Source organism: Myotis nattereri, assembly GCF_964212035.1.
Source record: "Myotis nattereri genome assembly, chromosome: 1".
Lineage (NCBI taxonomy): Eukaryota > Metazoa > Chordata > Mammalia > Chiroptera > Vespertilionidae > Myotis > Myotis nattereri.
The window spans coordinates 154,959,852-154,967,647 of NC_138075.1; the positions used below are offsets into that span (position 1 = coordinate 154,959,852).

Consider the following 7,796-nt stretch of genomic DNA (forward strand, 5'->3'; position numbering starts at 1 on the left):
AGAATCACATATTCCATTTAGTCATTATGCCTCTTTAGTCTTTTTTAGTCTGGAACACTCTCTCAGTCTTTCTTTGTCTTTCATGATTTTGACATTTTTGAAGAAGTACTTGCTAAGTTATTTTGTAGAATGTCCCTTATTTTAGGTGTCTCATGTTTTCACATGACTAAAGTCAGGTTATACTTTTTTTGGCAAGAATATTACAGATATAGTGTGTCCGTCTCAGTGCCTTATATCAAGAGGCACATGATGCTGACTTGGTCCATTCCTGGTCCATTAACTTTGATCACTTGGTTAAGGTGGCTGCCAGGATTCTTTACTGTAAAGTTACCATTTTCCCCTTTGTGATTAATAATTACCTTGAGAGAGATTCTATGAGGTTGTTAATATCCTGTTTCTCATCATATTTTACTGAGTTTAGCATACACTGATGATTCTCCTATAAAATAATTATTACTGTGGCATTTGCCAAATGGTGACTTTTCTTTTACATTTATTAGGTAGAATTCCAATAATTCTATAAATTCTAGAATTTGTAGAAAAGAGCTTTCCTTCCTCTATCAACAATTTGTTTATGTCAGTATGGACATACTGGGCTTTTACTTTAGTCTATGGGTCACAATCCATTTCTTTCACGATTGTCCCAGAGGAGCCCTTTCAGGTTGGCCCGTGTCTTTTGGACATGCGTCCATCATTGGTTGGGACCTCAGCAAAATGATTATTTTCAGGTGCCACAGATGCCCTGCAGTCATCTCCAACCCTGAAAGATCTCCTGTTTCCTCTAGTAAAAGAATGATATTTAGAAACCAAGATCTATGAGTTACTATGTCCAACTATTCTAAGTGTTTATAGTTTTCTTTGATACTGTGGATCATTAATCCTTTCATAGTCACACACATACTCACATTTTGGTAAAAGACAGTCAAGGAGCTGGATTTCTCTTGCTTCACTAGACCCCACTGAACCTCAGCCTCTACATTTTCTTGGTCCAGCCCACGTGCTCCCATCCTGTGCCCTCCAAGGTGCTCCCATCACTCCTCTTCTGGGACCCTTCCCATTCACCACCCAGGGACCCTCTCCCTGCTTCCAGCTCTAATAATATTAATACTACTAATAATAGCAGCTACCTTTTATTGAGCACTTGTGCTCCAGGCAAACAGGATTTCATCAGATCCTTAGAGCAATCCATGAAGAATGCATTGTTCCTTTTTTTTTTTTTTTTTTAGCCAGAGGTGATACTGAAATTTTATTTAATATAAATATAATGCACTTTCATCTACAGCACTCATATGCGGCTCCTTGGTTATGACATCAGAGCTGCCCAGACTTTCAGGGTAACTGAGGAGAACAAAAATGTAGATTCCTTCTCTTTGTACATTTATTTCTCATATTCTCACTACACATGTTCAGGCAGGTAGAATTTGCCCCAGTATTGTCCCTTCTGGGTCAGGTCATAGGGGCTCAGTACTTTCCGTATCCCTAGCATGTTGACAGTGGCTATGCACTCAAAGGTCCCAGGGTTTTGGTTGTTACCCTCTTGATCTTTCCGCATCTTCTCTAGGGTTTCACGGCTCATAGCCTTTGCTGGGAAGGGCAACTTGTGGGCAACCTGGTGGAGGAAACCTTGTATCTCTCTGAATTCACAGCTGCCTATCTCTTTAATGAAGCTGGTGGCCAGTCTTCACAGGAGTCAAAAAGTGATCAATGGTGCCTTTGCCGCTCCCCATATGCTGTCCCATATTCTGGTGGCGATGGGCTTGAAAGGGGCTAGTACTCGCCATAAGGCAAACATGTTCTTGGGGTCCATAGAGCGGCTGATTGTCAGGTGCATCACTTCAAAATGGCCCCAGTAGAGGTAACCACCACCCAGTGCCAAGATTGCAAAATTGCCTTCTGTGAACTCAGTATCTTCAGTTGAAGGTCCCTGTATGTCACGCAAGTTCTTAGGTTCTTTTCGCACTTTTGGCACAAGTGGTATTCTTTCAACAAATCTAAGCCTGGCCAGGTTGCATAGGCGCTGTGGTTGCCAAACTCGCTGTTTACTCCTGTGCCCCTCCCCCACTCCCTAGTCCCAGGTTCCGCTTGCCTTCATCCAGTCCTTCCTATATAGCAGCTGCAGCCTAATGCGTGGCTGCGCTCTTAGTGAAATAGCTGGCTCCTTCCTAAATGCGACCTGGAATGGTCGCTAAAGCTCTAACCAGGCATTCAGCTTTGCAGCCTGCACCCTCTGAGAAATACATTGCCACTAAGCCTGAAAAAAAATAAATCTAAGCTTGGGCCTTTCAGAAATGGAAACATCCTCGAAAGTTCGCACCGGGAGCAGTGTCTTTAGGCCCGCACTGGTGGGTGGGACTGCCCAAGAACCTGATAAAGCACTCGTAGGAGAGGCGCACTGGCCCGGGCAAGCTGACGCCACATGGCCATGCGTGTCCAGCCGCGCCCGGCTCCCCACAGTGACCACGGAGGTTACCTTGACCCAGAGTATGGTGCCCTAGGGCCTGCAGGGATTCGCTGTCCCTATTTTATAGTAAAAATATCGAGGCTCCAGAGCAGGGGTCCTCAAACTACAGCCCGCGGGCCATATGCGGCCCAAGGAAAACATTTATCCGGCCCGCTGGGTGTTTTTGCCGCCGATGACTGTTGCTTAGCAGTCGACTAGTTTTTTTTTAAAACTATAGTCCGGCCCTCCAACGGTCTGAGGGACAGTGAACTGGCGCCCTGTTTAAAAAGTTTGAGGACCCCTGCTCCAGAGGGTATGTCACACAGCACAGTAAGCAGAGATCCTCAGCCAATTCTCCCCAGCCCTGCCCTTTGCTTGCATCCTACCCTAAGGTTGGCTGTAGGTCTGCCTTTGGGCAAACCCCTAGGAGCTGGGAAGGTTAGGCAGCAGGAACTGGAAACCACTGGAACCATACCATGTGAAGGGGCATAGAGTTGGGCAATGGCCAGGGCAGTGGAGGTAGCAGGTGGACTCTCCACACCAGCGAGTCTAGCAGAGGTGGGGGTGGAGCTGTTAAGTCCTTGACGGGCCCTGCTACCCCTTCCCCACCCCTCCTCCTCTTCTCTTCCTCCTTCACACACTTTCCTACCTGTTCCTGACCCCCATGAAAAGGCTCTCAGCCCCCTTCTTTGGCCTGGAAACCCTTCATTGGAGACAAAACCTTACCTTGTGTAATTAGAAAGGAAAGGCTGGGAAATGTAAAAAATACCCAATACCTGGCTAAGGAAAGGCTGTGGTGAGGACCAGTTTCTGAGGGTAAAGAGTATCAGGTATCTTCCTATTTGAGGGTTACCCTTCCTTTGGAGAGAGCATGAAAGCTTCGGCCGATGAACTGGAAAATAAATCTGGGAAGAGGGCCCTTTTCTGCCTGCAGCAAGAAAACCAGAGGCCGTGGCCCTGGGCACTTCCTGCCCCAAGAGTCAGGGCAGGAAGCACTCAGCCAGCACCCATGCCCAGGAAGAAGGGTGCTCCTGCCCTGGATCAAAGGAGCTCCAGGTCTGCTCTTGTTCCTCCATTGCCTTCACCTCACAGCTGAGTTCCCCTTCCTCTTTGGTTCTCCAAGTGCCCTCTGCAACTAGGAGAACTAGCAACCTCTGTAGCACCTGGAACTTTGTGAGAAATGCAAATTTGGGGGCCCCACGCCAGATTTACTGAATCAGAAAATGGGGCTGCAGCCCAGTGATCTGTTTAACCAGCCCTCCAGCTTGCTCGCCTGCCCACAAGTTTGAGCACCTCTGTTCGTGGACCTCAGATGACCTGATTATGTTATTGATGGTGACCATTCTAAAATGAGGATAAACAGGGACCTGGAGGAAGTGGGAGAAAGACTAGCCTGGCGAGGCAGCCCTCAGGAGGGGTTCTAGCAATTAGGCTAGACTTCAACAGCACTTTGATATGGTAAGAGCTCCCCAGGACAGGAGCAGTGTTAAATCAATAGTCCATTAGACTGACAACACGAATGTTGGCAGACACAATTGAAAGTTTGGTGAAGAATGATAAAATTACTTGGTTCTATGCCTCATACTATATTGTTGACAGAACCTGGGAGTATAGGCTCAATTTAAAATTGCTTCATATCTTTTCTCCACATCAAAACCCTGAAGGCCATGTCTCACTACTCCGGCCCATGTCCCCAACAGGTACTGGCTGTCACTTCAGCAAATCTAATTTCCCTGCCACTCTCTTATCTCTATGTGAATTTGCCTCATTGTTTCCTCCCTTCTGCAGGGAACAAGCAGAAACACTCAGAGTTATTAAATGTTGACATCAATCCTTGTCAGCTATTTGATTAGTGGTAAAATGTAAATATTCCCCAGGTTATTAAACAACAATCTGAGAGGGCTGCTCACTAAACATGGACCGGAAACAAGACAGTGATGAGCCCCATGTTCATTTCCCTACCCAGGATGTGGAGCTATCAGACTACAGGAGTCTGAAATTTTTTCACTTATAAGACTTCTGATACCAAATGTGTGGGGTTTTTTCCACACCAACAACCGGTTCTCTAGCTCTCTGACACCAACTGGGTATCTAACAATTCCATTCCATTCTGGTCCTAACTGCCCAGAGGTAACCTCAGACCCTACATACAGGTCAAGGGTTCAGTTCTAAAGGACTGCCCTAACTTCAGATGCCAGTTGCAAGTATTGTGTGTCCAGGCTACCCAACTTGGCGACAAAGTCGGGGGTTCTCACAACTCCCTCCTTTCAGGTTCAGTAATTTGCTAGAGAGGCCCACAGAACTTAGAAAAGTGCTTTACTTGCTATTATCAGCTTATTATAGAGGATACGGCACAGGAATAGCCAAATGGAAGAGATGTATAGGGCGAGGTAAGAGGGTAGAGGTGCATAGGGCTTCCATGCCCTCTCTGAGTGCAACACCCTGAGCTTTCCCAGCTCCATCATTTTCACTGAGGGTTTTTCATTGAGGTATTATTACACAGGCATGATTGACTAAATCATAGACCATCTCCGGTTCCCCTCCCCTGCCTGGAGATGGGGGGAGGCTGAAAGTTCCAACCCTCTAATCCAGTGGTTCTCAACCTTCCTAATGCTGCCACCCTTTAATACAGTTCCTCATGTTGTGGTAACCCCCAATTTCATTGTTACAAATTGAACATAATTAAAGCATAGTGATTAATCACAAAAACAATATGTAATTACATATGTGTTTTCCAATGGTCTTAGGCGACCCCTGTGAAAGGGTCATTTGACCCCCAAAGGGGTCATGACCCACAGGTTGAGAACCGCTGCTCTAATCTTACTTGGTCTTCCACCACCCCCATCCTGAAGCTATCTAGCCTCCCCCCACCAGTCATCTCATTAGCATACAAAACTCTCATCATTGCCTGGCTGTTGTGGCTCAGTGGGAGAGCATCAAGCTATGAACCAGAAGGTCATGGTTCCATTCCCAGGTCAGGGCACATGCCCAGGTTGTGGGCTTGATCCCAGTGGGGGGCATGCAGGGGCAGCCAGTAAATGATTCTCTCTCATCATTGATGTTTCTCTCTTTCTCTCCCTCTCCCTTTCTCTCTCTGAAATCAATTATATGTATGAAACCTCTCATCACTCCAGAGATTCCAAGAGTTTTTGGAGTTATGTGCCAGGAACTGATGACAAAGATCACATATATATATATTTTTTTTTGAGTTTTTATCGTGAAAGGATATTGAAGTTTTTCAAATGCTTTTCCTGCATTTATTGAGATAATTATGTGATTTTATCCTTTAATCTGTTAATGTGGCCTATCACATTTATTGATGCATACATTTAATGATCCTTCCATCCCAAGGATAATTCCCACGTGTTCATGGTGTATGATCTTTCAATATGCCATTGACTTGGTTTTCTGGTATTTTGTTGAAGATTCTTGCATTATATTTATCAGGGATATTGGCCTTTAGCTTTTTTTTTTTTTTTTTTTTTCAGTTGATCAGCATAGTTGGGTTCTCCAGCCAGGATCTCCAGCCAAGTTCTGTGTACATATATATTTTTCACTATATCACAATCGGCCAGGTGAGTCCACAGAGCAGCGAAAGTGTCAACTAGAAGAAAGAAAGGGCCCTGGCTGGTTTGGGTTAGTGGATAGATCGTCGACCTGCAGACTGAAGGGTCCCAGGTTTGATTCCGGTCAAGGGCACATGCCAGAGTTGCGGGCTTGATACCCAGTAGGGGTGTGCAGGAGGCAGCTGATCAATGATTTTCTCTCATCATTGATGTTTTTATCTCTCCTCACTTTCTCTCTGAAATCAATTAAAAAATATTTATATTTTTAAAAAGAAATGATTAAAAAAACCATTGGTTCTGACTTTCAGCTCACCTGGATGTTTTTCCCCCACTATATTGAAAGATGGACATTAGTGCTTTAAATATTAGATCAGAAGATTGCTCCTAACGTTATTTCTTCAAATTGCAATATAATCAGCACTTTTCAAAGGAAGTAACACTTACCTGACTGGAAAGGTGACCTGCCTTTGAGACATTTGAGACCACCAAATAATAAAGCATTTTCTCAGGTATTGGCCTTCACAGAGGCAAAATAAGTAGGAATGAGAGGGATGATCTGTCTCCTATTTCTCTAGGTTAGAGTTCTTTAAGTCCTATTTATTATTATTATTATTATTATTATTATTATTATTATTATTGTATTTATTGACCTGTGTGTGAGGTACTGCTCAACGTTCCAGAGAAAGAGCAATGAACAGAAGAGAAAAATAGATTGTCAGAGGTGATGGGTGCTGGGGAGAAAAATAAAGCCGGGCAGAGGGGAAGAAGGAAGGATTTTGAACGAGTGTCCAGGGTGACTATCACAGATGTACTTTCGGGGGTGACTCCCTCCAGCCTTGATGTAATTTCACCTCGAGCCCAGCAGCCATTTGGACAGTCCTCTGTACCTGCCCTGTGCTCCCGAGGACCTAAGGATAAAAACGGGATAAAGCTCCCCAAATCCTTCCAGGGATGATGCCCCCGAAGAGCCCGAAGGACCTGGTTGTCTTCCAGATCGGAGGAGCTTGCTTTCGGTTCAGTGGCCTCGAGAGGAGCAGGTCGCAGCTCCGGAGGCGGGGGCGGCCGGGGGCGGCGCCGCCCGCGGGGAGCGCAGGGGTTAAGCGGTCTCCCCGAGGGCCCGCCCCGCCGCCGCGCTTCCCGCCTCCCCTCGCGGGGTTCCTCCTCCGTGTGACGCGCCCGGGCTTTGCCCAAATATGTCCCTTTCCCCCTCCCTTGTCCTGCGCCCGACGCCCGCAGGCGCCCCCGAGTCGAGGGGCTGGCACTTGGACGTCGCCCGGCCTCAGTGTCCCAGGCCCGTCCTGCGGGGAGCGCGCCTCCGCGATGCCCTTCCGGAAAGGTAGGCGGGGTCCCTCCCGACAGCAGCCGGGAAACCCGCGGGCCAGGTGGACAGCCCGCGCCCGATGCTAAGACCGTGCGCCGCGTTCTCCCCTCGGCGCCAGGACTGCCCTTCCGAGTCCCGAACTACCCCCGCCCCGGCTCCGCGTTCCCGGCTCCAGCCCCGCATCGACCTCCTGGCCAGCGCCGCCCCTCAGGCCGCTGGCGGGCGGACGCCGGGTGCCGGAGCCGGTGTGCAGAGCTGGGCGCGAGTCCCCTGCAATCGCGCTCCATTCAAGTTCCGAGATGCAGGTGGCAGAGGGTTCTCCGCGGGTGCAGCTGGGGGCTCCGCAGTGGCGGGAGCTTCGCGGCGCCGGACCCGCCGCGCGCGCGGATAGGAGTCCGAGTCTAGGAGGGGGACCAGAGGGCTGGGGGCGCGGCTGGTGCGGGATGCAGATCTGAGTGTGAGTCCCGTC

At 48.0% G+C, this 7,796-nt stretch overlaps 1 pseudogene across 1 annotated transcript; it reads right to left on the bottom strand.

Moving 5' to 3' along the window:
• Window positions 1-1,396: 1,396 nt before the first annotated feature.
• On the bottom strand, window positions 1,397-2,418 carry LOC308513074 (large ribosomal subunit protein uL16m-like; annotated as a pseudogene). Its single transcript has 2 exons — window positions 2,247-2,418; window positions 1,397-1,991 (listed from the first exon to the last, which is right to left on the bottom strand). The product of its transcript is annotated as a large ribosomal subunit protein uL16m-like (transcript).
• Between the last annotated feature and the right edge of the window lie 5,378 nt (window positions 2,419-7,796).